Consider the following 25,859-nt stretch of genomic DNA (forward strand, 5'->3'; position numbering starts at 1 on the left):
TGTATGATATACAGTTACTATAGTCCAGAAAAACCACAGGCTAGTCTTTGTAGTCCAATGAAGTATCTATTCTCTAACCACATCCCTTTTCCTCCTTTTCTCAAACTCACCATATCTGGATCTTCTATGCCCGAAATTTTCAGGGCAAAAAATTCCAGTTCCCCAACTAACTGGCAGCTTCCCTGTTGATGGCCTCAGAGGAGAGGAAAATAATCAGAACCACTTAAGTGAGATCCCACCCCTCCAAATAAAATATTTCAGCTGCCCACATGCTGAGCATGAGGTGATATAAACTCAAAAGTTCCAGGGACAACTTGGCATAATTATGGACCAAGTCCTGGAAACAACTTTTCCATAGACCATTGTGGATTCTCTCCTTCAGCCACAGCCAAAAGGCCATCCTCCTTGGTTATGTCCCTCATTTTATCCCTTCTGTACCATTTTCTCTTCCACTATGGGGGTATAAGCCTGGAGAAAAGTAGAAAGACCACTGGCTCTGGAGACAGGTGACCTGAGTTCAAATGCCACCTGACCTTTAACTGTGTCACCTTGAATGAGTCACTTAACCTTCTTGGGTCTTGAGAGGATCAAATGGCCTCTGAAATTCCTTCTCTCTATGATCATAGGATCTTATGGCCCTGTTACATAGCATTGATGGGCTGTCCTATTATGAAAATATCAGTACTGGCCTCAATGATTAAAAGGGGTTGGGGTGGAGGAAAACAGAGTTCAACAGACTGTCCTAGTTTAAAAGGGTTACCTGCTGACCCAGATTGAGAGATGGATGTTGTCCTAATACCTGTGTTAACTCTGGTTTTCCCTCCATGCTTCCTTGAATGTCTCTGGTTAAGCCAACGTGGCCTTCCCATCAATACTGCCAAAGAAAAATTGCTTTGAGCCATTTTGATTGCTTTCAGAACTATCATCTAACTCTTCTCCAAGGCTCCTCTAGTCTTAGCAATGGACCCTAACATTAGTAAACAAAGTTCAATTTACATGTGGTCCACTTTACAAACATTTAATCATTTACTTGCTCTCTTTCCCATGATACAATGTGCTATTCTATGCCCATAGGCATCTATGTGCCACATTAGCTATATGTTCACCCATTACCTCCAGGGTATCATATGTTAGTCCAGTCAGTGGCTGAATAGTAGTCACATCAGCTGTGACTTACCGCCACTTCCAAGATATCTGTTTCCCTGTTATTTATAGAGGACAAAACAAGATACAGCTTCCCTGTCATTTATAGGGAAACAGGTTTCAGACATAATGGAAATCAGCCCAAGTACTGAGGCCATGTTTGAGTACTATCAGAGCTGTCGGCTTCCCTTAGGTGGGGCACAGGTCAGCAGGCAGCCAAGGTTCTCACTCAAATATCAGTTAATGTGAGGTAAATCCTGTAACATAATTCCTGGTGATATTTCAAGCACGTACAAGGAATGTCTCATATTGGCTCCACTGAACCTTCTGCTCTGAGTATTGCCAGGGTATTTAACAAGGTGTGATTGTGACATTCTGGCTAGGGATCTCCTTGGGGTGGTAAGGCGTGGGTCTCGATGTCTTAATTCCTGCCAAATCAAGCGCTTCTCTCAATAACTGGCTCTCACAGTCTCAACCCCGATTAGAGTAGACTTGAGCAAGGAAGCCATAAACTGGGAAATACTTTCACACAATATTCAGGTAATTCTTCTTGGAGAACCTCTGATTCCAAGTTGGATAAGCCTATAAATTTTGGTTCAGGAATATTTCTATTGATATATTTGCAATTGACCCAACAGGTTTACCAAAACAAACACCCAAGCAAATCTCTTCACAAAGATATCAAAAGCAGTTAAGCAAAGCCAGCTACTAAAATTGTTACGTCTAATTGTATATGTGAAATTCTGCTAGGGAGCCTACCACTGTTAATTGGAAAAAAAAATATATGCTTTAACTTTACAGTATAGTGCCAACACTAAGTGCTGCATTTTACCTAAATTTTGTTGCCAACCAATTTTTCCAAGTGTATTTTTAAAGTAATGAAACCCTTCCCTAGTTTTTATTTTCTAAAGGTTTGTCAAATAGTACTTTTTTTGTGTTCATTTAGCTAGGCAACTGGGTGGCATTATAGATAGAGTTCTGGGCCTACAGTCAGGAAGACCTGAATTAAAATCCAACCTTAGATACTTAGAAGTTGTGTGACCCTAAGTCATTTAACCTCTGTTTGCCTCAGTTTCCCCAAATATAAAATGGGGACAATAACCACCTATCTCACCGAGTTGTGGCAAGGATGAAATGAGATAATATTGGTAAAGCATCTGGCACATAGTAGGTGCTTTATGAATGCTTATTCCCTTCCTCTCCACGTTTGGGTAGGTGGTATTGTTGTTTGGTCGTTTCAGTCATCTCCTACTATTTGTGACCTCACTTGGGGTTTTCTTGTCAAGGATACTAAAATGGTTTGCCATTTCCTTCTCCAGCTCATGTTACAGATCAGGAAACTGAGGCAAACAGGGTTAAATGATTTGCCATGGGTCACACAGCTAGTAAGTGTCTGAGGTTGGATTTGAACTCTGACTCCAACCCCCACACTCTATCCACCATGCCACCTAGCTGCCAGGTTAGATGTTAGGTTTTATCAGAAATGTTAGATTCAAAGATTGTCCCAATTCATTTTTTTTGTCAGTGTTACCTTACTTATATTGCTTTGTGGAAAAGCTTTACGGGAACCAAAATAGTCCTTTTTGTTTGTGTAATTCTCTCTTTTTTATGGCTTGTTAAGAATCTGCATTATATCTGAAGTTTCTTCAACTTAGGAATCTGAAATTATCATTATGGGTTTTATAGCTACTGAGTGGTAGGTTTGGGGTAATCAATCAATAAACATTTCTTGTGCAAGGAATTGTGCTAAGCACTGGGTAGTACTAATTTCCTTTGTACAGCCTGCTTTGGACCTTTTATTTTTCAGTATAATATTCCATTATTCTGCCACTCCCAAAATTGTAGTTTAGTTTCAGGTCAGTCCCTAAACACATACAAAATACAATTATTTTATCTTGCCTGTCTACTATCCAAACCTCTCCCTCCTCCAAATTTCCCATTTTTCTTTTGAGGATACTACTGAAATAAGTTGCAAGTATGAAATTTATTTATCCTATATAGTACTCAGGTCCAGAATTTCAAAGAACAGAACCAAATTGCAAGGTTAATCTGTCTATGAGATTTATTGACATACAAACATTTAGGGAATTTCCTTATATAGGTAGGGTACAAGAAGACAAGTGCTATGGTTCCCTATCCTTAGCTGGATCAGAAAAATATAATTCCCTCCAAGAAAACAACCCTATCCAGTCATAGTCCAATCACAGTGTTGAGGTTTAGAGGTTTAAGGATACCAGGACCCCAAAATCACAATACGCGGGTCCTGCCCGAAAGGATTCAATCCAAGCCTTCTTTCAGCCAAAGACAAGGTTTATTAGAACATCTCTCATATTGGACAGACTCTTAAGGAATCTAAGCATTTGTATTGCTAATGCAAGCGGGCCAGAAAAAATCTAGCCCATGGCTAGATTTTAAGAATCTGAGCACCTTAATGGAGACAAGATGGACCTTATATACAGAAAGACTGTGGGAGGAGTCTAGGAGTGGCCAAGTATTTGGGGTGACTGGAGGAGGGATCTAAAGAAGATCTGGATGGGAGTGGCTAGTAAACTGGGGTGAACAGAACACCTGGGACCTGGACCGTGTGGCCAAGGAAGAATGGAGTCTAGATAGGATTAAGGGTGAGAAGTGGCCAGGAGCAATTGGGAGGTAACAGAACAGAATTGGGAGATTGGGCATAGCCACAATGAAAAACCAGTAGGATTATAGCCTCAGGTCAATGCCAGAGATTTAGCCAGGTGGGAAAGGGGTTTTTCCTTTTTGGGGTCCAGATCCCAAAGACATGGTCTTTTCCTTTCAGGGGTTCAGATCACATCCCCATCAACAGGATGACCTGCAAATGTTAGAGACAGAATGGCTTTTGTCAAGGGACCTGGAATCTCTTAAAAACTCATCTCTCTACAGAGAATAGAGTTTAGGGAACTTTGGAAATACCAAAGAGAGTAAGGAACATACTGCTAAATAGAGGGTAGTGAAATTCTTCTGGCTTCAAGGGCTATGAATATTGATATCCATGAATCACCCTAGTGTCCTCTCTCCATTCCTCCTCCCCCCTCTGCATGTTCCCCCTCCTTTTTTAGGTGAAGGGCCCTAGTCCAACAAGAGTGAGCTTGATTTGTAATGTCATTTATCCATGATTCTTCCCACTTATTCCCTGCTCTCCACTGTATTTGAATAGATGCCGTTAAGCTGATCATAGCTCCATGATATCTTTCTATTCATATGGCCACACACACACACACACACACACACACACACACACACACACATACACACACACACACACACACTCAAGCCCTCTTCATCATTTTCCTAGAATGGAGGTTTTGTGATCAATTATTAAGCACTTTTAAAACACCTCCTTACAACACTGGTCACTCCCTTCCCTGGAGTCAAGAGGGTATGTGTTAACCTCTCTCTTAGGAGAAGAGAGGTTCACCATTCCCCCTAGGCTTTGATTTCCCCTTCACCCACTGGGGAAAGGAAGGAGTGGGGAGGGGCAGCAGCTACAGCATGGCCCTCTGATTGGTAATGGGTGAACTTTTTGTATCAGTTATGTCAAGCAACTTTTCATAATTTGGTTACTGCTAAAATAATTTGACTATTGTTGGTTATTGTTTTAATGTGTAAACTTGCCAAAAAGCTTGTTTGGGTTTCTGTCTTGCTGAAAATTTGCAAATATATAGAAATAATCTCTAACGATTAACTTTTTACACCAAGACAAATTTAAATTTGAGATGTAAATCTTGGAAAAGTTTTTCCTAAACTGTGATTAGTGAAACTTGCTATTTGAGGTAAAAGTTCATAGAATTTTATTTTGAGTTGACTAATGGATCACAATCCATTGATAATCAATAATCCACCATCTGAGAGAAATGCTACAAGCTACTCAGAGAATGTAATACTGGTGGGAAGTCAGCACTGGGAAAAGCTGAGAGGACAATTTTAGTCTCAGTCTAAGATGGGATCCTCATGGCTCACTTTCCCCATTATGTTCCTTTGTAAAGGAATGTTACCTACCTGGCTGTTTCTGAGTCTGGCTATGAGATGGATTTGATACCACATGGTTGGAAAATGGAATTATCTGAATCCAAACAGAGCTAAGGTTGTTTTATCCTGTCATATCTGGGCCCTGCAGTCTTTTCCATCAGATTTGTATCTTCCAGACTACAGGCCATTCACTTACAGTTGGTAGCAAACAGCAGGTACCAGCCAATGTCCCCCCATCATTCCCTAAATGCAGCCTGTATGCAGTTCTGATGGGGTTGCTGGGCCCCAGAAAGGAAAAACCCTGGACTTTCCCACATGGCCAAATCTCTGGCTTTGCCTGAGAGTATAATCCCATCAACTGGCCTTTCATTGTGGCTACACCCAATCTCCCCTCCATTGTCTTGCCTCCCTATGGCCCTGGGCCACTTCCCACCCTTAATCCTAGCTAGGCTCCATTCTCCCTTGGCCACGAGGTCCAGGTCCCAGTAGTTCTGTTCACCCTAGTTTACTGGCCACTCCTAGGTCCCTCCCACAGTCTTTCTGTGTATAAGGTCCACTTTGTCTCCATTAAGATGCTTAGATTCTTATAATCTAGCCAAGGCTGGGATTCTTATAATCTAGCCAATAGCTTGCTAATGTTCAGACTCCTTAAGAGTCTGCCCAATATGACAGATGTTCTAATAAACCTTGTCTTTGGCTGAAAGAAGGCTTGGGTCGAATTCTTTCGGGCAGGACCTACGTGTTATGATTTTGGGGTCCCAGGACCCCTGAATGCCTAAGCCACATCAGTTCCAGTCAACCTCCTCTTTGGGACCCCCTCGAGGCAAGGACAGCTATACGCCCCTTACCAGCAGGAAGCAGTTTCAGAAGCCAAGACCTTCACCTCTTACTCCAAAAGAATTTAGGTCCCATTTTGAAGGGGGGATGATGAGGATGGGATCTGGACCCCAAAAAGGAAAAACCCTGGACTTTCCCACATGGCCAAATCTCTGAGGCTGTATATAATCCCATCAACTGGCCTTTCATCATGGCTATGCCTGATGAGGTCTAGAGGTTAGGGGTCCTGGGACCCCAACATCACGACACACAGGTCCTGCCCAAAAGAATTTGATCCAAGCCTTTCAGTCAAAAACGCAGTTTATTGAAGATTCACCATATTAGCCAGACTCTTAAGGAATCTGAGCATCTGTGGGCTATTGGCTAGATTGTGAAAATCTGAGCCTCTTAATGGAGACAAGATGGACCATATTTACAGAAAGACTGTGGGAGGTATCTAGGAGTGGCCAAGTAGTCTATGAGGTAATAGAATTTGGGAAGTGGCCTGGGGCCATAGGGAGGCAAGACAAAGGAGGGCCAGGCTAGGTCAAGGATAACAGAATTGGTGGATTGGGTGTAGCCAAAATGACAGAATCATGGCCTCGGGGAACACCAGAGATCTCCTTGATCAAGTGGGAGAAATCAAGGACAATCCAAAGGTTTTCTAGGGCCCACAGACAAATGGAGCCCAAACTGTGACAAAGGTCTCACTTTGGGCCCATACCCCATCATGCCTAATTTCCTAATTCTCTCTTACCCTTAACCTAGTCTAGCCCTCCATTGTCTTACCCTCCCTATGGCCCCCAGCCACTTCCCACCCTTCATCCTAGGTAGGCTCCATTGTCCCTTGGCCTCATGGTCCAGGTCCCTGGCATTCTATTACCTCACAGTCCCTGCAGACTACTTGGCTCAGATTCAGACCAATGGCTCAGATTCAGACCAATGGCTCAGATTCAATCTGGCCTGCTTGCGATACGAATGTTCAGATTCCTTAAGAGTCTGGCCAATATGGCATATTTCTACTAAACCTTGTCTTTGGCTGAAAAAAGGCTTGAGCTGAATTCATTTGGGCAGGACTCATGTGTCACTATTTTGGGGTCCCAGCATCCCTAAACCTTAATAGTCTTACCTAAAACCTTATCTCACTCCAAGCTGAAGAGGTCATTTACTAGTGTGTTGCTTGTATATTCTAATCTGGAAAAATGGGTTTACTCACTATTGTTTGTGATATCTTTTGCATAACGTGCATTTGGTGGGGAGGGGATAAGCTGGCAATTGTATGCTAAGGGCTTCCCCTATTAATATAATGATGAAGGGAGTCATTTTCTATACTCTATACCAGAGATATCTGAGGAGCAAATACAGATATCAAAAAAAGAGAAAAAACTCCTCTTAGAGACTGGAAAAAAGATTGCTCAGCCTTGGTTATCCCAGACCTTGCCTGCCCCTCCCCCGGCTATCATGTTGGTGATGTAGGCAAAGCCATTCTAGTCTCTACAAAAAGCAGGTCAGATCTCAGATATCTATCTATGCCACCTACAAACTAGACATCTCTCGTGTACATTTTGTACATTATATTTACTTGCAGCATACTGGATCTTCTCCCAATAGAATATCAGTTCCATGAGGGTAGGGACTGTCAGGTTTTAGACTTCATAACTCTGCCTCCTAAAAAGCATAGTTTCTTGCACATAGTTGGTGCGTAATAAAGCATTCATTGAGTTCAAGACCCTCAGCATTATCTTTGCTTCCTAAGTGATTATCCACTTTCCTTGAGCATTCATACACTGACTGATGGCTTTTCCATTTCTAAAGTCCACAATATTTCAAATCCATCTCTTTTTTTTTTAAACTAAGGTACAGCTTTTTCTTATTTTTTGCTTAGGCAATCAGGGTTAAGTGACTTGCCCAGGGTCACACAGCTCGTAAGTATCAAGTGTCTGAAACCATATTTGAACTCAGATCCTCCTGACTCCAAGGCCAGAGCTCTATCTGCTGCACCCCCTAGCTGCCCCCAAATCCATCTCTTTTGAGGCCAACAGTCACTTTGCTGATTCTGACACCTGCCATTCCTCATAGTATATGTGAAGCAGATTTCTCCTCTCTTTCTACGGCAAAAGTGTCTTCTGAGGATACTGGCAACTTCCTACAGGTCATCCTCTGAACTAACTTCAACAAGTATTTATTAAGCACCTTATATTATTATTGCATTGCTACTACTAATGCAGAAAGTCAGCATAGTATATAATATAGCACTGGGGCTAAAAGCTTAGTACAAGAGGTATAAAACCTTACTCTAATAACTAACTCACTGAAAATTAAAATGGACCAAAGATAAATTGAAGACCAAATAAAGCAAGAATATTAAAGTGAAAAGAGTGAAAAATAGAAGAAAATACAGGCTACCTCATAACAGACCTGTAAAAAAAACATCAAAGGCAAAAAACTTAAGATTCATTGAACCATTTGAAAGCCATGACAAAAACAAAACAAAAACAAAAACAAAACTAAAAGTCATATTTTACAGAATTTATGAATGTAAATAGCCAAAATCTATTAGAATCAGAGGGCAAAGTAAAAACATAAAGAATCAACCAGATATCTCCTGAAAGGAACACCAAAATATAAACTTAAGGAATATCATAAACAAAACCCAAAGTTTCCAAGTCAAAGAAAAAAATACTACAAAGCAAAAGGCTTAAAACTAAAAATAATTTTGCAGCAAAACTGACTAAAATCCCACAGTAGGGAAAGAGACCTTTAATGAAATAGAAGATTTCCAAGTATTCCTAATGAAAAGAACAAAATTGTGTAGAATCTCTGAGGTGCAAACACAGTAGTAAAGAGAAACATAAAAGGTTAAATATATTTGATCATAAGGGATTATTCAATTATGAATGCTTTAAATTCTAAGGGATGAGATGAAATAAGTACCCTATCAGAACCCAAATGTCATCAAGAGACATAAAAAGAATTAAAGCCCAGGGAGTGATTTTGTTATCATTGATAATCTTAAAAGAAGAAAGGAAAGGGATAGAAAAGGAATAGTTAAATAAGAAAGGGGTTTGAGGGAGTGGGAAGAACTTACTATATCACATAAACTGGGTGTATAAGTAGAAGAATAAGAAGGAAGGAAGGTGGGAGGGGAAGGTAAAGTGAGTTTCACTTGAACCTCACTCATTTGAACCAAAGGAAAGTAGAACACACATACAGAGAATTTGGTTAGAAATTCACTCAACTCAAAGTAATATGATAGGGAGGAGGGGAGAAAAAGGGAAGGAATTATCATAAATAAAAGAAACTCCAACCTTAAAGAGTGGATTATGAATAAGAAATTTAGAAGGAAAGGAAGAAAGGTCAGAATCTGTGATTTGTATCTGGGCAAGAACAAGAGAAGAGGGGCATGGAAGAGAAGCTTGCACTAGAGTTAAGCATTCTCTTACCACCCTCTTCTTTGTAAAGAGAGGGGTAAAAACCTTAAGGACAGAAGGGAAGAATATATACAATTAGTGAAAAAATTAATGTGGATGGGTTGAGCTCACCCATAAAACAGAAGAAGAGAGGAGAATAGATTAGGAAGCAGAATCCAACAATTTGTTGTTTGAAAGAAACAAAACTTGAAACAAAAACCCACATAGATTTAAAATAAGGGACTTTATCAAAATAAATAAGACTTCAGTTGAACTAAAAAGAAAAAGCAGGGTAGCCGTCATAATCTCAGACAAAACAGGAAAAATATATTAAACTTAAAGGTACCGCAGACAATTAATTTTAATCCTCAACAAATATACACAAAATGCCGTGGCATCTAAATACTTAAAGGAAGACTTAAATGAGTTACAGCAAGAAATAGAGAGTAAAACTATAATAGTTTGGGAGTTTAATGTACCCCCTTCAGATCTAGACAAATCTTACAAAAAGATAAAAAGAAAAGTTAAGAACCAAAACAGAATTTGGGAAAGTTAGACATGATGGATCTCTGGTGTTTACTAAGTAAAAGCAAAAAGAAGTAGATGTATTTTTCAGATGTACGAGGCACCCTTACAAAAAAAAAATGGCCATGTATAATGGCATTAACACCTCACAAAAAATTCAGAAAAGAAGAAACTATATCTTATTGATTATAATCCAATAAAAATTATAAAGACCTAGTAAATGGTTAAAAATTTGGAAATTGAATAACTAATTAAAAATTCAATATACATTAACTTTGCAAAAGTAGAAAAATATGGAATTCTATCAAATTCCTTCTATTATACAAATGTAATTTTGATACCTAAACCAAGGAAAGTCAAAACAGAGAAAGAAAACTATAGACTAATATCCCCACTGAATATTGATGCAAGCCAAAAGAGATAGAAAAATTCCAATTAAAATAACTATAGAATATAGAAAATAGGATCTACAGAGACCACAGGAGAGGATGGTAGTACCCAGTGCATCCAGGATGCTCCAGCAGGTACACTGCTTCACTACTTCAGTGAGCAGACCATTTGCTAAACTCGTCAGGTCTCCAATTCAAGGTTATGGTCTAGAAGGTTGATATGCCACTGCTCTTTACTAAGCAGAATAAACTGGATGTGGTAGAAAAGTAGTTATTCAGAGTGACAAAACTTTTGAAGGATCCCAAAATGATTGATTCTATTATGAATCCCCATATAAAGCATTCTATTAAGATAAAAACTAAATGACATAATAGCGAAAGAAAAGTTTTCCCCCATCACAACCAACCTCGTGAAATTGCTTGCCGAAAATGGTCACTTAAACAATACTCCAGAAGTCATTTCAGCGTGTTCTACCATGATGAGTGTGCATCATGGAGAAGTACAGTGCTCAGTTACTACTGCATCTACCTTAGATGACTCAAGTCTTTCAGAATTAAAAACAGTCCTGAACAACTTCCTACGAAAAGGCCAAGTCCTGAAAATGGAGGTCAAGACTGACCCTTCAATCATGGGAGAAATGATTGTTTGTATAGGAAAGAAATATGTTGATATGTCTGCAAGAACCAAGATCCAGAGGCTAAGCAGGATTATGAAGGAAACTGTTTGAAAATAACATTTTTTCCAGAACTCATCAATGAAACTTCCAAAAATTGTCCAAACAATAAAGTATTTGGAATATTAAAAAAAAAAAGAATGTGGAAAATACTTGGGAATCTACCCATCTAGGCATACACAGGAACTATATGAATTCAACTTTAAAACACTCTTTTCAGAAATAAAGACAGACCTAAATAACTGAATAAATATTAATTGCTCAAGAGTGGGCCAAGCCAATATAACAAAAACAACAATATTACTTAAATCAATCTACTTATTGATAATCATTAAATCATTATCATGAATGATCATTAATGATTATTAATGATCATAATCATTAAAAATTTACAAGAGGATTACTTCATAGAGCTAACTAGAATAGTAAGAAAATTCTTCTGAAAGAACAAAAGACCAAGTATCTCAAAAATTATTTTTTTAAATGGGAAGGAAGGGGGCCAAGCAACATCACATTTCAAACTGTGCTACAAAGCAATAACCATAAATATTATTTGGTACTGGTAAAGACACAAAGAGGTGAATCAGTGGAACAGATTAGGTACATGATACGGAGAAGCAAAGGAACCTGGTAGCCTGGTATTTAATAAATCCCGAGACCCCAGCTATGGGGGTAAGAATTCACCATTTGACCAAAACTGCTGGGCAAAACTGGAAAGTAGCGTGGCATAAATTAGGTTTAGATCAACACATCAAACTACATACCAAGGTAAGTTCCAAATGAATATATGACCTAGATATAAAACAAAAACAAATTAGAAAAATAATAAGAAACTACAATTTTCAGATCTCTGGATAGGGTGACTGGACAAGAAAGCAAGAGGATCAGAGAAGATAATGAACAATTTCAATAATTAAAGGTTTTGTACAAACAAGTTGAATGTAGTTAAAATTAGAAGGAAAACTTAACTGGAGAAAAAAATCCTTGCAGCAAGTTTCTCTAATAGGGGTCTCATTTCTAATATGTAAGGAACTGATACAAATCTATAAGAATATTCTTCAGCTGATAAATGATCAAAGAATATAAATGGTAGCTTTCAAAGGAAGAAAGAAGCAATCAACAGCCATATGGAAAAATGCTCCAAATCACTAATAATTAGAGAAATACAAATCAGAACAACTCTGAGGATCCACCTCATCCCTATCTGATAGGCAAAGATGACCAAAAAATGCAGAGTGTCAGAGGATATTAAAAAAAAACACAGGCACATTAATGTATTGCTGGTGGAGCTGCGAATTGGCCTGGCCATTCTAGAGCTGTACCCCCAAAGTTACTAAAATGTGTATTTCCTTTGACCCAGAAATAACCACTACTATTTCAAAGAGATCAAAGAAAGTGGGAAAGGACCCATATATGCAAGCAGATTTATAACAATTCTTCTTATAGTAGCAAACAAGCATGGTAACTAACTGGTGCATGCCCATCTCAGAGGGGAAGTCACTAACAGCTTGAATGGAAGGGAGGCAATAGGAAAGATCTCTTGCAGAAAGCTGATCTTTATTTTGTTCTCTTTCTGGAAAAGCATGAGTTTTGGGGGGTTTTTTTGTTTGTTTTTTTTTAACAAGGTAAGGATGCTATTATAGTAAAACCTGGCTCATAAAAACTTGGGTCAACCAGGCGAAGACTCAATCTGAAGCAGGAGGAAAAGGTATGGTCTTTCCAGGAATGACAGTGATACAAATACCAAAGGTGACAATAAAACTGTTTTGAAAAAATTGAAGTGTTTCTAAACCCAAAATAAGACATTTGTCAAGAATTAGCAAGGTACTTATTACTAAGGTCATTCTGTTTTCCTGACTCTTCTGCTCTGGCCTGAGACTGGGGCATCTCATTACTGACATCTTTTCCAGGATATGAGAAAAGAAACAGATTTACAATGCTTATTTCCCCTGGGCATTCAAACACGGCCTATTTCTTTATAATTGATAAAATTTAGAACTAGTCTCTTATCCTTGCCGAATGCCTATCAGCAACTAGGAAGGTATGTGAGCAGGCAGGTCACAGGGCAGGTATTCCCACCCCCTTCAACATCTTTAAATAATCTATTGCTATAGGCTTTTCATCTCTCAGCCAAACTTTCTCTCCTCTCTCATCTTTTTTTTTCCTTCCCTCTCTTTCTCCCCCACCCAGAAATCATGGACATAGAGAAATATATAGGCTTTGCTTCTAAGGATCTCCCTCCTATTATCCTACCTGGTAGAAAATATAGGACTCTGTAACATTTTTTTGGTAATTGTGTTCTGTGTTTGGAAAAGATGGGGGAGCCTCCTTCTGATTTTCCCCTCATTCCCAATCTGTGAGAGCAAACGAGTCTTTGCATTTGTCCCCTATGTGATCGCCAGAAAGAACAGAATGAATGACTAGCCAGAAGAGGATGCGAACAGAACGGTTTGCTCTTAGCAGTAGTGCCAATACAAGCAGATGTATGTTCAACAGAGCTTTGGCATTTGCCTTACCTTCTCTCCCCTTCGGATGAGATCCTAAAATAATGTTTATAGGACATGGAAGAAAGCTTCTTGGATAAGAATCACCTGCAACACAGCAGGATACTTAACTGGTCACACTAGTGAGTTGGGATAGCCCTAGGAGAAGCTGCCAGCTTCCTCTGGTATTCCCATCTCTGAAGATTCTCAGAGTTGGGACAGAATGGTTAGAGATCAGGTCTCACAGTCAGTCAGGAAGACTCGAGTTCAAGTGTAGACTCTGATTCTTATTTACTGGCCATTTGGCACAGGGCAAATCACTTAACCACTTAGTGCTCCCAGGCGATTCTCTGAGTCTAGAAATTACAGAGTAGGGGCCATGTTGTTCAGTCATTCCGGTCATGTCGGACTTTTCATGACCCCATTTGGGGGTTTCTTGGCAAAGATTCTGGAGTGGTTTGCCATTTCTTTCTCTAGCACATTTTACAGATAAGGAAAGTCTGGCAAACAGGGTTAACTGACTTACCTAGGGTCCCGCAGATAGTAAGTGTCTGAGGCTGGATTTGAACTCGGGAAAATGAGTCTTCAAACTCTATCCACTGGGCCACCAGCTACCTGTATAACATATATCCCACCTCTCAAAAGAGAGGTGGGGGAATACTGGTACAAAATGTACCTTTTTGTTAAACTTAGCTATTTTCTTAGTTGGTTCTAATTTCTTGCATGTTTTTCTACAAGGGAAGGTTCATTAACGGCAAGTCGTACACTGGTAAAGCCATGATTTTTTTTTTTAAACCAACAATTTAATATGTTTATAATTTGTTCTCTCCTGAAGTTAAAGAATGAAAGACAGTTCCTGAGCAAACTCTTGTGTAGCCAGAAGCTAACAGAAGCAATGGCAAATGGGAATAGGCTCAGTAAGAGGAAATCCTCAGTCTGGTACAAGCATAACCAGCTGTGAGCTATGCAGGGAGTTAGGTGTCTCCTGTGAGACAAGGAAAAACTCCTCTGGATTTTCCTCTTGTTGGCAAAGACAAAAGACCATACTCAGAAACAACATGCTTCGCATCAGCAGAGGGGAAGGTTTGACCAAAAGACAACCTTGCAGATAAGCAATATAGCTCCATCCAGGACTCCTGTATAGATTAATAGGGAACTGCAGAAAGAGCCTCTAAAAATGAGAGACAGAGACATAGACAGAGAGAGAGACAGAGACATAGAGAGGCAGAGACACAGAGAGAGAGGTAGAGACAGAGAGGCAGAGACACAGACAGGCAGAGACACAGAGAGAGAGGCAGAGACACAGAGACAAAGAAAGACAGTGAGAGACACTCAACAACACACAGTAGGAGAACCAAGATACAGCACGCTGCGAGAGCAGCTCACCAGGTGAAAAAGTTAGATGAGAGCAAAAAACAAGAGCCATTCTCAAAATATCTACAGGGAACTACACAAGAGGGAGAAGAGTCTGCCCATCTGGGATTGTAAATGATTGAGAGTTTCCACAGTTCTTTGAATGAAAGTTATTCATTGGAGGGTTTCTGTTTTGTTCCCAAGGATTTGTTTTTCTCAATTCTTTCCACAAAACTTCTTTTCTTCCTCAATATTGTGAAATGTGTGCTTGCAAGGGAAATTGGTATCAGCCTACTAAATGCTGTCAGATAGTGATTTCTCCAGATTTTCTGGGTGGGAGCTATGAGCCAGAGGATAGAAAACGTTCCAAAGGGTACCACAACCTTTCATGGTGCTGGAGCCTCTGACACAAAGTTTGAGGACAGTTTTCTTTCAAGGTCCTACAAAGAACTGATCCTTAACATTGAATTCTGCCCCAGTACAGTCAGTTTTGTGCCTCAGCAATTAAAATGGAAGACAGCAGAAACCAGAAAGGAGAAAGTTTGTAGAAATTTAAACAGAAAAACTCTAAGTGTGGAATGAGGTATATGACTTCAGACATGATTTATTTTTCAAACATTATTCATTTAGGGTGAATTTAATTGCTACAAGAGGGCATCTGAGGGTGAGAAGAATCATTGGGAAATGACCATGATTTTAAAAAGAGCATTAATAAAACTTTTCAAAACAATGTTATAGAAAGACAAAAAAGGTTAAAAGATTGAAAAACAACACCTAGGGGAAAGTTAAAGAAGCTAGAAGGAAAAAAATATATAACATGTATCTTGCACAAAAATAAGATGGATTTTTTTTGAGAATTTGGTTCTATTTATTTATTCTCTAATTTTTGGATCAGACTTGTCATTTCTTCAGTATAGGGAATTTTTGTGAGGAAATTCCCTCTACCTGTGCTGGTCCCACCTGCTCTGTAATCTGTGGTGTTAGAGAATTGACATGCCACTGAGAGGTTAAGCAGATTACACAAGATCACAAAGCCAGTATGGGTCAAAGGCAGGACTTTAACCTAGGTCTTCTTCCTACCTTTGAGCATAGCACTCGATCCATTTTGCTATAAACTACGGGTTGCTGTTGTTGTTTTTACTCTTCACTCATTTCAGTCATGTCCAACTCTTTATGATCCCATTTGGAATTTTCTTGGCAAAGGTACCGGAGTGGTTTACCATTTCCTTCCCCAGCTTATTATACAGATGATGTGGAGTTTTGCCGTTTTACAGGAAACTGAAGCAAGTGACTTGCCCAGAGTCACACAGCTAGTAGGTGCCTAAGTCAGATTTGAAATCAGGTAGACAAGTCTTCCTAACTCCAGGCTTGGCGCTCTATCCACTGCACCACCTAGCTGCCTTATTGTTATTATTAGCTTCTGAAGGAATATTTTTACCAATGAGATCATGAATTCATTGACATATTATTATTCACAATGGAAAAAGGCTGAGAAAAATCAATTATAGTCTTCAACTGGATGTGAAAGAAGTCTCCTCCTCTAAGAATAGAATAAAGATAGGTCTAGATTAGACCTAAGGAAGAGCTTCCTGATAGTACAGATTAATAAATACTAAAATAAGTTGCCAAGAAAGGTTATAGAAGAATACAGAATTATCTAAAAATTCCTAAGAATCTCATCTATTTGGGCTCACTTAAAGTGTGGTCTCTCTGTAAAAACATGTATTTCCTCAATTCAAAACCTTTTAGATAAATGGGTACTATTTCAGAAAACTCATACACACAAGTTCTAGCATCATTCAAAGTGTGAGATAAACAGAACTCTCCTGTTCATTAAGGATAATTGATGGACCCTTCTCAGGATACTTGATTAGCTGTAAAAATTTGACAAAGGCCTCTCCAAGCTACAATGAGATGGGGAAAGGCTTTTTTAGATGAATGCCTTGAACAACTCAGACAAGTGCTGGGTGAATGAAATTTCTTTAGATTTTAATTTTTTTCTAATTAGTTATCTCTATCCTTTTTACCTCTTGACTGGTTAACTCCCTTATCAATTCCTTTTAGCTATGATCTTTTAATTTTTATCATATAACTGCTTAGGTTGGGGTCTTCAAGAGATGAGTGTATCTCAATAAATATTTGAAATTTGTCCAGATACAAACTGTCAATTATTTTCCATTATACTACTACTAATAAAATTTCTATAGTGCTAAAAAAGGAAGAAAATTTGACAAAGGGATGGTGGTGAAATTTCAGTACACAAACAAAGATAATAGAATGTTTCCCTATAACTATCCCAACCGATAAAACATGCCACAGTTAAGTCAGTAGAAGGAACTGAAGAATATTTAGCCTGAAGAAGACAAAATTGTGGAACTGTGTAATAACTCAAGTTATTTGAAAAGTTGTCATGTGGAAAACTCATTAGAGTTTGTCTGTTTGGTCTCAGAGGTAAGGCCTAAGACAATGGATGCAAGTTACAGAAAGGCAAATTTTGGTTTAATATAAAGGAAAACTTTCTAATACTGCAAGGAGAAATATACCAAAAAGGAAATGATGCCTCAGAGAATTGCAAGGTGCCTAGTCATCAAGTCCAAAGAATTGGAAATTTAGGTGATACCCATCAATTGGGGAATGACTGGACAAGTTACGGTATGTGATTGTGATGAAATGCTCTAAGAAATGACAAGGGGGGTGGTTTCAGAAAAACCAAGGAAGGCATATGAATTGATGCAAAGTGAAGTGAACAGAACCAGGAGAACATATTACACGGTAACAGCAATATTCTAACAATGATCAACCTTAAAAGACTTAACTATTTTGATCAATACAATGATCCAAGATAATTCTAAAGGACTCACAATAACAAAGAGCGAGAGCTAGTGAACTGTGGGTACAAATCGAAACATGTTATTTTTCACTTTATTTTTCTTGCTCTTTTTTTTTTTTTGCAACATGTCTAATATAGAAATATGTTTTACACGGCTTCATATGTATAATGGGTACCATATTGCTTGCCTCCTCAATGAATAAGGGAGGAAATAGAGGGAGGGAGAGAACTTGGAACTCAAAATTAAAAAAAAAAATGCTAAAGGTCATCAAGTCAGAGCCAGATGACTCCTTGTTGGAAAAGCCATAGAAGGGATTCCTATTCAGGACTAGTAGACCTCTGAGGATCCTCTTGGCATGCCTATGTTTGTTTATTTTTAAAGTATAGGCGTTCAACTACCCAGAAGAAGCGGCCTCTTCACTTTGACACATTACACTTGCTGGGGATATTTTCTGAAGAAATATTTTTTGTTGGTCAAAGTGGCACAATCCGCTCTTATACTGGACACCAGAATTAACTGCCTTTTTGTGTAAAACGTGTGAATGTTTTGTAAACTAGGCATTGGGTGGGGGAGGGGGTAGGAAGAAAAAAAAATCAGCCTCAACTCTAAATGCCAACTCTGAAGCCCTAAGCTTACCAGACTTTTTTCCAGATAGATTATGTATCAGTTTGCTGTAACAGGAAATTATAATGATCAAGTTACACTTTTTTATAAAACCAGCAACTCTAGCCTGCTCAAGATTGACTGTCCAATATGTTAGCCTATCCAGAAGGGTAAGATTTAGACACTATGTAAAAACCATTTTCATCAGGACCAGGTCAACAATTTTAGGCATTTTTTTATTTACTTGTTTGTTTTAAGTGCAAGGAAGGTTAAGCCAATGATCAAAACTATATTTAGGGATAAATTTATAGTTACCTAGAAGTAAATTTCAATTAACCACAATACCCCTAAATCTTATGATTGCTCACAATCAGAATACAGTTTTCCTAGTTCCAGAGATCTAAAGGCCTGTATTGAAATACTACCCTAACATATCATGGAGAAGAGCCATTAGTTAGTTAAAATCCATACAGTTTTTGTTTTTTTTTAAAGGGCATAAGGAAGAGAATTCATACCTAGCATCAAGCCCTGCTGCAAGAGTACTACGGTCCAGGTTCTCAAGATGACTGCTGCTACGTTGATTGACAGAGGGGCCCAAACCAAGCCTTTTTGTGAGTCCCATACATACAAGCCTTTGCAATATACTCCAGTCTTTTAAGTCATGAAAGATAGGGCCTTAGCTTACCCACGCTGTGTACTTAGTCACATTATCAACTTTTATTAATTAATAATCACAATCTAAGTTCACTCAGTCTCTTCAAGTTCAATTCTGACCTTTTACTGGGGAAACTGAGATATGTTATTTTTATTTATTCGAGGCATTGCTTACAAACACTAAAATCTGTTTGGATAAGCACCTATAGTTAAAGAAGCAACATCGTGTTGCCTATGCCATTTCTGTGGCCTCAAGCACCCCTATGCCAAAAAGGCAGAGTCTGTGAACAATCAGCATAACAGAAATGCAACCAGGGCTATCAATGAATAATCATCATCACAAATCACCTGGACAGGAGTACCAAACCTTATTACTGTGGAAAGTACTAAGCCTAATAGCGGCACACAAGATATCTGTGGAAGGTAAAAATAAACACAACACATTATCCCCAAATAGAATTTTCACACATAGGTCAGCATACCAGAGAAACCATACAGTGGCATACTCACTTCCAAGGAATTTCCCCAGAATGCAGAAGCATCCTTCTCAAGCCCTAGGGGTTTAGTTTGTCAGCCTCTCCTCCCCCAAATAACCAAATGCTTCTCGAAGCAACAAGGACTAGTCTAATTAGCCATCAGGTGGTACTCGTTGTTTTTTCTTCTCCTCAAACCTCCCAGCTACCACACCATCCTCACCTGCTGGGGATGGCAAAGCAAATCCAAGACACCTGCAGCCAGATCGGCTGGTTTTTTTTGCCACTGAGTGTATAGATCAAGAGTCAGGAGACCATAGCCTTAGTCTGATCCTAACCAATGATACAATCTTAATCAAGTCATATAACTTTGGAATCTTAGTGTCTTTCCCTTTCATAAAATGAAAATAATAACCATTGTTGGGGGCTGGAAGGTGGGAAATTACATTGTAAGTGTGAAAGTACTTTAAGAAAGCAAAAAGCATTATAAAAATCCAAGTTATTACTATCTCCTTATCTATATATAAAGCTGAATTTCTGAGTGGTAAGATACAGAACACTTGCAGTTATTAATTTGTACAGGGAGTCCTCAGATTCCAACCAATTAAATCACATTCCTAAACAAACAAAAGGAAAAAAAAAGAATAATATATGTTCTAATAATATATAATATAAAAATAATAATACATTCTAAACCTGTGTTCAGAAACCATTTGCTAAAAGACCAGAGGCAGATTTACAAAGTGAAACAGGCAACCTCTTTACAGGGGTGAGGTACAGGTGAAGCAACCTCTCTTTACAGAGTACAATGAGTATAAATGTATAATCATGTTTTTACAATAAAGAAATGCTTAATAAGAAAATGTAGTGTTAGGGATTTAATATTAACACAGCCACTATAGAGAAAAGTAGCCCCAGATAATGAAGATTAAGTCACTTTCCCCAGCCCCTACAAAGCATACTCTTCATAAGCTTTCTTCATTGTAATTCAAATCGTTAAAAACAAAACAAAACAAAACACTAACTTCCTTCTAGGTCCCAGGTTCAGCCACAGAAATCTCCAAAACTAGTAATACCCTAAGAGGTGGAAAGAATCAGGGGAACAGCCTGCAGCAGAACTCCCCATAGAAATGAAAATGATTCACAGATGAAGCAGCAACAGTTTGGAGTTCAATCAGAGATGACAGGCATCTGCAGCCCCTACCCTGAAGACCACAAACAATAAATAGATCCTTCCCTTTCAGTAATTCAAATTGTATGATCATAGATTTAGAACTGGAAGGAACCTTAGAGATTGCCAAATCCAACTCCCTCATTTTACAGGTGAAGAAACTGAGACCCAGAGGGGTCAAAGGACTCTCTCCTCCCTTCATTCAGGAGCAGCATATTTATGTCCACCAATGAAGACAGACTCCCATACTAATGGACTTTGAACCACAGGTTACATACCACTACCAAGGATCATAGGCAGGATTTACACCAAGAAGTGGAAGTTTAGAAGAGTTCTAGTTCAGTACCCTATGCACTATGCCATGCCGACTCTCCTCAGAAATAATTGAGGAAACAAAGTTAAAAGAATTTAGGGAATTTTCTTTTTTAGAGGGAAAGGGTAACTCACACAGCTAGTAAATATCTGAGGCTAGATTCGAACTCAGATCCTCCTGACTCTAGAGCTGGTGCTCTATCCACTGCAACACACAGCTCAAGCACCTCTTCTTATACAAAGCCTTTCCTTATCTTTCCAAGTCCTAGTGCCTTCCCTCCCTAATTCCCTTGTGTTTTTTAAACTTGTATATTATGTATTTATTCTGTATATATTTATCCTCTATTGACTTATGTATGTACATGTTGATAGCACGTAGATTCCTTGGAGGCAGGAATTACTTCAGTTTTTGTCTTTGAGTTCCCAGCATCTACAACAGTGCCTGGCACATGGTGAGTGCTTAATAAATGCTTATTGATTGATTGGCATCCATCATTCCCATTAGATTGTAAACAATGTCAGAAAAGGGAACATTTCTTTTTTAAATTGACATATCTTGTGTTTACATCACCTTCATTTATAATTATATCTCTCCCCTTAGAGCAATCCCACATAACAAATACCAAAAAAAAGAAACAAAGAAAAAAAAGCAGTTCTGAAAAACTAACTAACCTATCAAATGAATCTGACTGTATATGTAACATTCCATACCAATAGTGACCTACCTCTCAAGGGCTGGAGGTACATTTCTCATCCCTTCTTTTAGAATCATTGTTATTATAATTAAACTGCTCAACTTCATTTTTTCATTTTTCTATTTATATTATTATAGTTATTATAGATGTTGTTTTCCTGGTTCTGTTTAATTTGTTTTACATCAGTTCATGTAATTGTCCTCATGCTTGTCTGTATTCTTCCTATTCATCATTTCTTAGAGCACAGTAATATTTTATTATATTTGTGTACCATAATTTAATAATAATAATAATAACCATTTCCCAACCAATATGCATTTACTTTGTCTATAGTTCTTTACTAGTACAAAAGTGCTACTATTAATATTTTGGCACATATAGGAGCTTTCTTTCTAAATTTGACCTAACAGTGGAATCTCTGGATCAAAGGCTACAATCTCTGAATCAAGTGATATTTTTGTCATTTGATTTGCATAATTCCATATTGCTTTCAGCAATGGTTAAGAATGCTTTCAAAATAGTCCCATCAATAGTATACTAGCCTCCCTGTCTTTCCAAACCTTCTCCAACATTAACTATTCCCACCTTTTGTTGTCATTGCCAACTTGCTAGATGTGAGGTGAATCCTCATTTCTCTTATTTTTCCTAATTTGCAACAATTGTGTGCTCATATGGTTCTTAATAGTTTGCGATTCTTCTTCTTCTGAGAAATATTAATATCCTTTGACCACTTGTCCACTGGGTAATGACTCTTGGCCAAATTTTTTTTGGGTTAGTTCCCCATGTATCTTAGATATCAGATCCTTATCAGAGATTTGATTCAAAGATTTTTCCCAATCCACTACTTCTCTTTGTCTCCTAGTTGCATTGATTTTGTTTGTGAAAAAGCTCTTCAATTTCATGTAGGCACAATTATCTATTTTATAACTTGTGATCATCTCTATCCCTTGTCTGGTTAAGGACTCTTCCCTTCAACAAAATTGTGAAAAATACCTGATTTGATTTTGGCAAGGATCATTTTTTAGCTAAACTATTTATCTCCTCCAGTACCAAAAACACAGTAGGTATTTAATGGTTATTGAAAGGTTGGATTTTGGATTTAAGTCATCTCATTTAATCTTCACAACAATGCTATGAAGGAAGCAGGACAGATACCTATTTTACAGATCAGGAAACTAAGACATATAACTAATAAATGAGAGAGTTGGGACTTGAACCCAAGTCTCCTGACTACAAGTCCCATGTTTTTTCTACTACACAACATTGTCTTCCTTTCCAAAGCAAACCACACCAATCACTGAAAATCTCTCATGATTTTTTTTCCTTTTTTTCCATACAACTCAAAGTAGTCTATAAGTAAATCTTGCTGTAATTGGTTCCCTTTTTAGTGTTGTTCTAACCTCAGTCCAGACTGATACAAAAGGTAGACCAGCTTGCAGCTGCTAAAAGCCTCCTAAACTTGTTTTATATCCCTGGAGCCTCTAATATTATTTGGTCCCAGTTTTCTCAGTAAACTACTCTCTTTGGAGCTATATTCAGTAAACCAGAAGTCTAGTCAGTCCAGTATGAAGCATTGTAGTATAATAGCTAGCGCGAGGAGTTTATCAGGGTTTCCTTGATCAATTCAGTGAGCCTACTGGCTGAGCCTTTGCTTTTATCTTCTTATACAGGCTGTGGACATGTTCATTTCACATATTCAACTCAGTGTAGATCAATTATAGATGAACTGATTGGCTCAGACTATTGTGAGATAGAGTCATCCCTCTGTGATAGGCTCATAAAAACAGGGATCCATATCAGAGCCAATCTTTTTTTCTCTTTTTAGAGAACAGATAAGAGTGAACCTAGACCCCAGGTGGGGATAAGCTACTATATGCATTGTCAAGATATTAAGAGACACCCTGTTTTCCAGAGCTAAGGCCCAGCAAGCAGGCTGTGCCCTGAACCTGGCATAACAACAATCCTTTGCACTCACCCTCTGGATGATCTTATCCTCTGGCAAAATCATACAAGCGGGGACAAAAACCCATGTTCCGGTCACAAAGTCTTGCTATGAATCAAACCCATCTCATCATTGCTGTTACCCCTCCTTGTCAGGGTTACAGCTCACTGCACAGCGATAGGTAAAAGTATTGAGATCTGCCTACATTAAAGTGAGTTCCCCCCAAGTAGAGGTGGGGTTTCTGGCACATGTGTCCTTACTTGCAAGCGATTTTCCTCACTTTGAAATTAAACTTCCATTTATTCCTGATTCTCCTCTCTCTAGCCTGCTTTGTCCGGCTCCTGCCATCCACAGGTTAAAGGGTGGATTGACAGCATATAGCCTCTCCCTACCAATGGCCTTTGTAGGGCAGAAGCGCATGAGAGTCACAAGTGCTTTCATCCATGTGGTGAGAGTTCCTGGATGCCAAGTCATTGGATCCCAGATTTCTGAATAGACAGCAAGGAAATCCTGGACAATGTCAAATTTTTGGAGAGTTCTGGAATCTAGCTTCTAGCAAGAAAAGGAACAGCTCCTGGGCAGCAACAGCCTTTTGGGGAGAAGAGGATCTTTCACATGCCCCTGGAGCTAAAAGATCAATAAGAGACTAAGTTACTACATGGTGGAGTAAGAAACCTGAACTTTACCTTCTATTATACAACACAATATTCAGACAATGTAAGGTCAATGGGAATGAGGTTGCCTCTTTGGCATCACCAAGGTCATTTTTCCTTCCGGGGGAAGCCAAGCCTTTACAGTAGTACAATAAGGCTGAAGACCTGTATATTTGCCTGAGAGAAAAGCAGGACTCAGTGGAATACTAGGGGACTATCTCTTTACCAAGCCCAAGTTCAATTATTTATTGGCCATTCTTAGTCTTTTATGCTTTGTTTATTGGATCCCATAATTCCATTGTCTTCTGTAAATTTCCTCTATGGGGTGAAATAAAGGCTGCCCTATACTAAAGTAGAAGTATTGTTATGAATATCAGTATAAGTACAAGTATTTGTTACCTTGGGTGCTCATATGGGAGCCATCCCCCAAAGTGAAGCTAGTCCATATCTTCCCAGAACCTGGAGCCACATGGTGAAGGCAAAAGAGTCCAAGAGTAAAAGTCAAAGAACCTGAGTTCCAGTCCTGCTTCTGGTTTATGTGAACTTACTAGGTATGTGAAAACAAGTCAGCTCTTTGGGTCCCAGTTTCCTTACATGTAAAATGAGGAGATTGAACTAGGGGACTTCTAATGTCCCTTCTACCTCTAAAATCCTCTCATTCTACATGGACTACTAGTGGCCTAAAAGGGCGACTATATCTCTGCAGAGTAAATAATTAGACACTGCTTAATGTGTTATATCTAGGAAAAATCATTATTTATTTGGCATTTCCAGCTATTCAGTAGTTTTTGGCTACATCTAAAATGTACGACATTTAAAGATGATTCCCTGCCATCAATCCATCTATTAAACAACATGTTTTGTAAACTACTTGAGGTGTCTAAGTTCAGCTTTTTTTAATTAATCATCACTGGAATGAGCTAAAAGTGTCAACACCAGTCTGAAGAAAAAAAAAAAAGCCTGTGAAAATGACTGAGGAGACAAGTAAATGAATAACAACAAATAGAAGAAAATACAAATCTGTCAAGTAGAATAACACATGAAGTGCACTCCATAGTCCAGAGTTATTCAAACTGAGCTATTAGTAGTCCCAGGAACACAGACATCATTGGGTACACGGAAATGATCATCTTGTCTATTACAAAACAGACCAAAATAGACAAGTCTGAGGTGAAAGGTAGAGGCATGACTAAGTGGAATAAACAGAAACTAGAACTTTAGCCGTCCTATGCAGAGATGGGTTGGGTTGGACCAGATTCACATGATAATTGTTCTTTTAGTCTTAAACTGATTGTTAGTGTCTCAGTTTTTCCAGCGCAAATTACAAGAAAACACTCCATAGCATTCTGCTCCTTAAATGGCCCTTTACTTTTGCTAAATATAATCACTCAAAGGAAATTGGTCTGTCCAATCACATAGGAAAACTAAGTCTCTTAAGAATGTCTATCACCCAGATTTCAACCTGTATTTGGATAGACACCCTATAGAGCTTATTTAGCATATATATCTGCATGTAACGAAGAGGGGATCCCACAGCCGAAAAGGAGAAAAAAGTGTGCTAGATTACCTTCAGGAAATAGCAAAACTCTTTTATTGACTTTGAGCATCCCATGGAAAGAAAGGTCTGATTTTCTTTTCTTTTCTTTTCTTTTTAATTTCGATTTTTTTATTTCAAAAAATTATTGTCTTTCTTTTATCTTTCCAGTACCAACATTTTACTGAGATGTAAGATGTGGAACACT

The 25,859-nt window shown here is 38.5% G+C and overlaps 1 pseudogene; it reads left to right on the forward strand.

Annotated features, from left to right (window-relative positions):
• The first annotated feature begins 10,372 nt into the window (after window positions 1-10,372).
• Window positions 10,373-11,001, forward strand: LOC114048784 (annotated as a pseudogene).
• The last annotated feature ends 14,858 nt before the right edge of the window (window positions 11,002-25,859 follow it).

This window comes from Vombatus ursinus, unplaced genomic scaffold, assembly GCF_900497805.2.
Source record: "Vombatus ursinus unplaced genomic scaffold, bare-nosed wombat genome assembly UNPS02014794.1, whole genome shotgun sequence".
Classification (NCBI taxonomy): Eukaryota; Metazoa; Chordata; class Mammalia; order Diprotodontia; family Vombatidae; genus Vombatus; species Vombatus ursinus.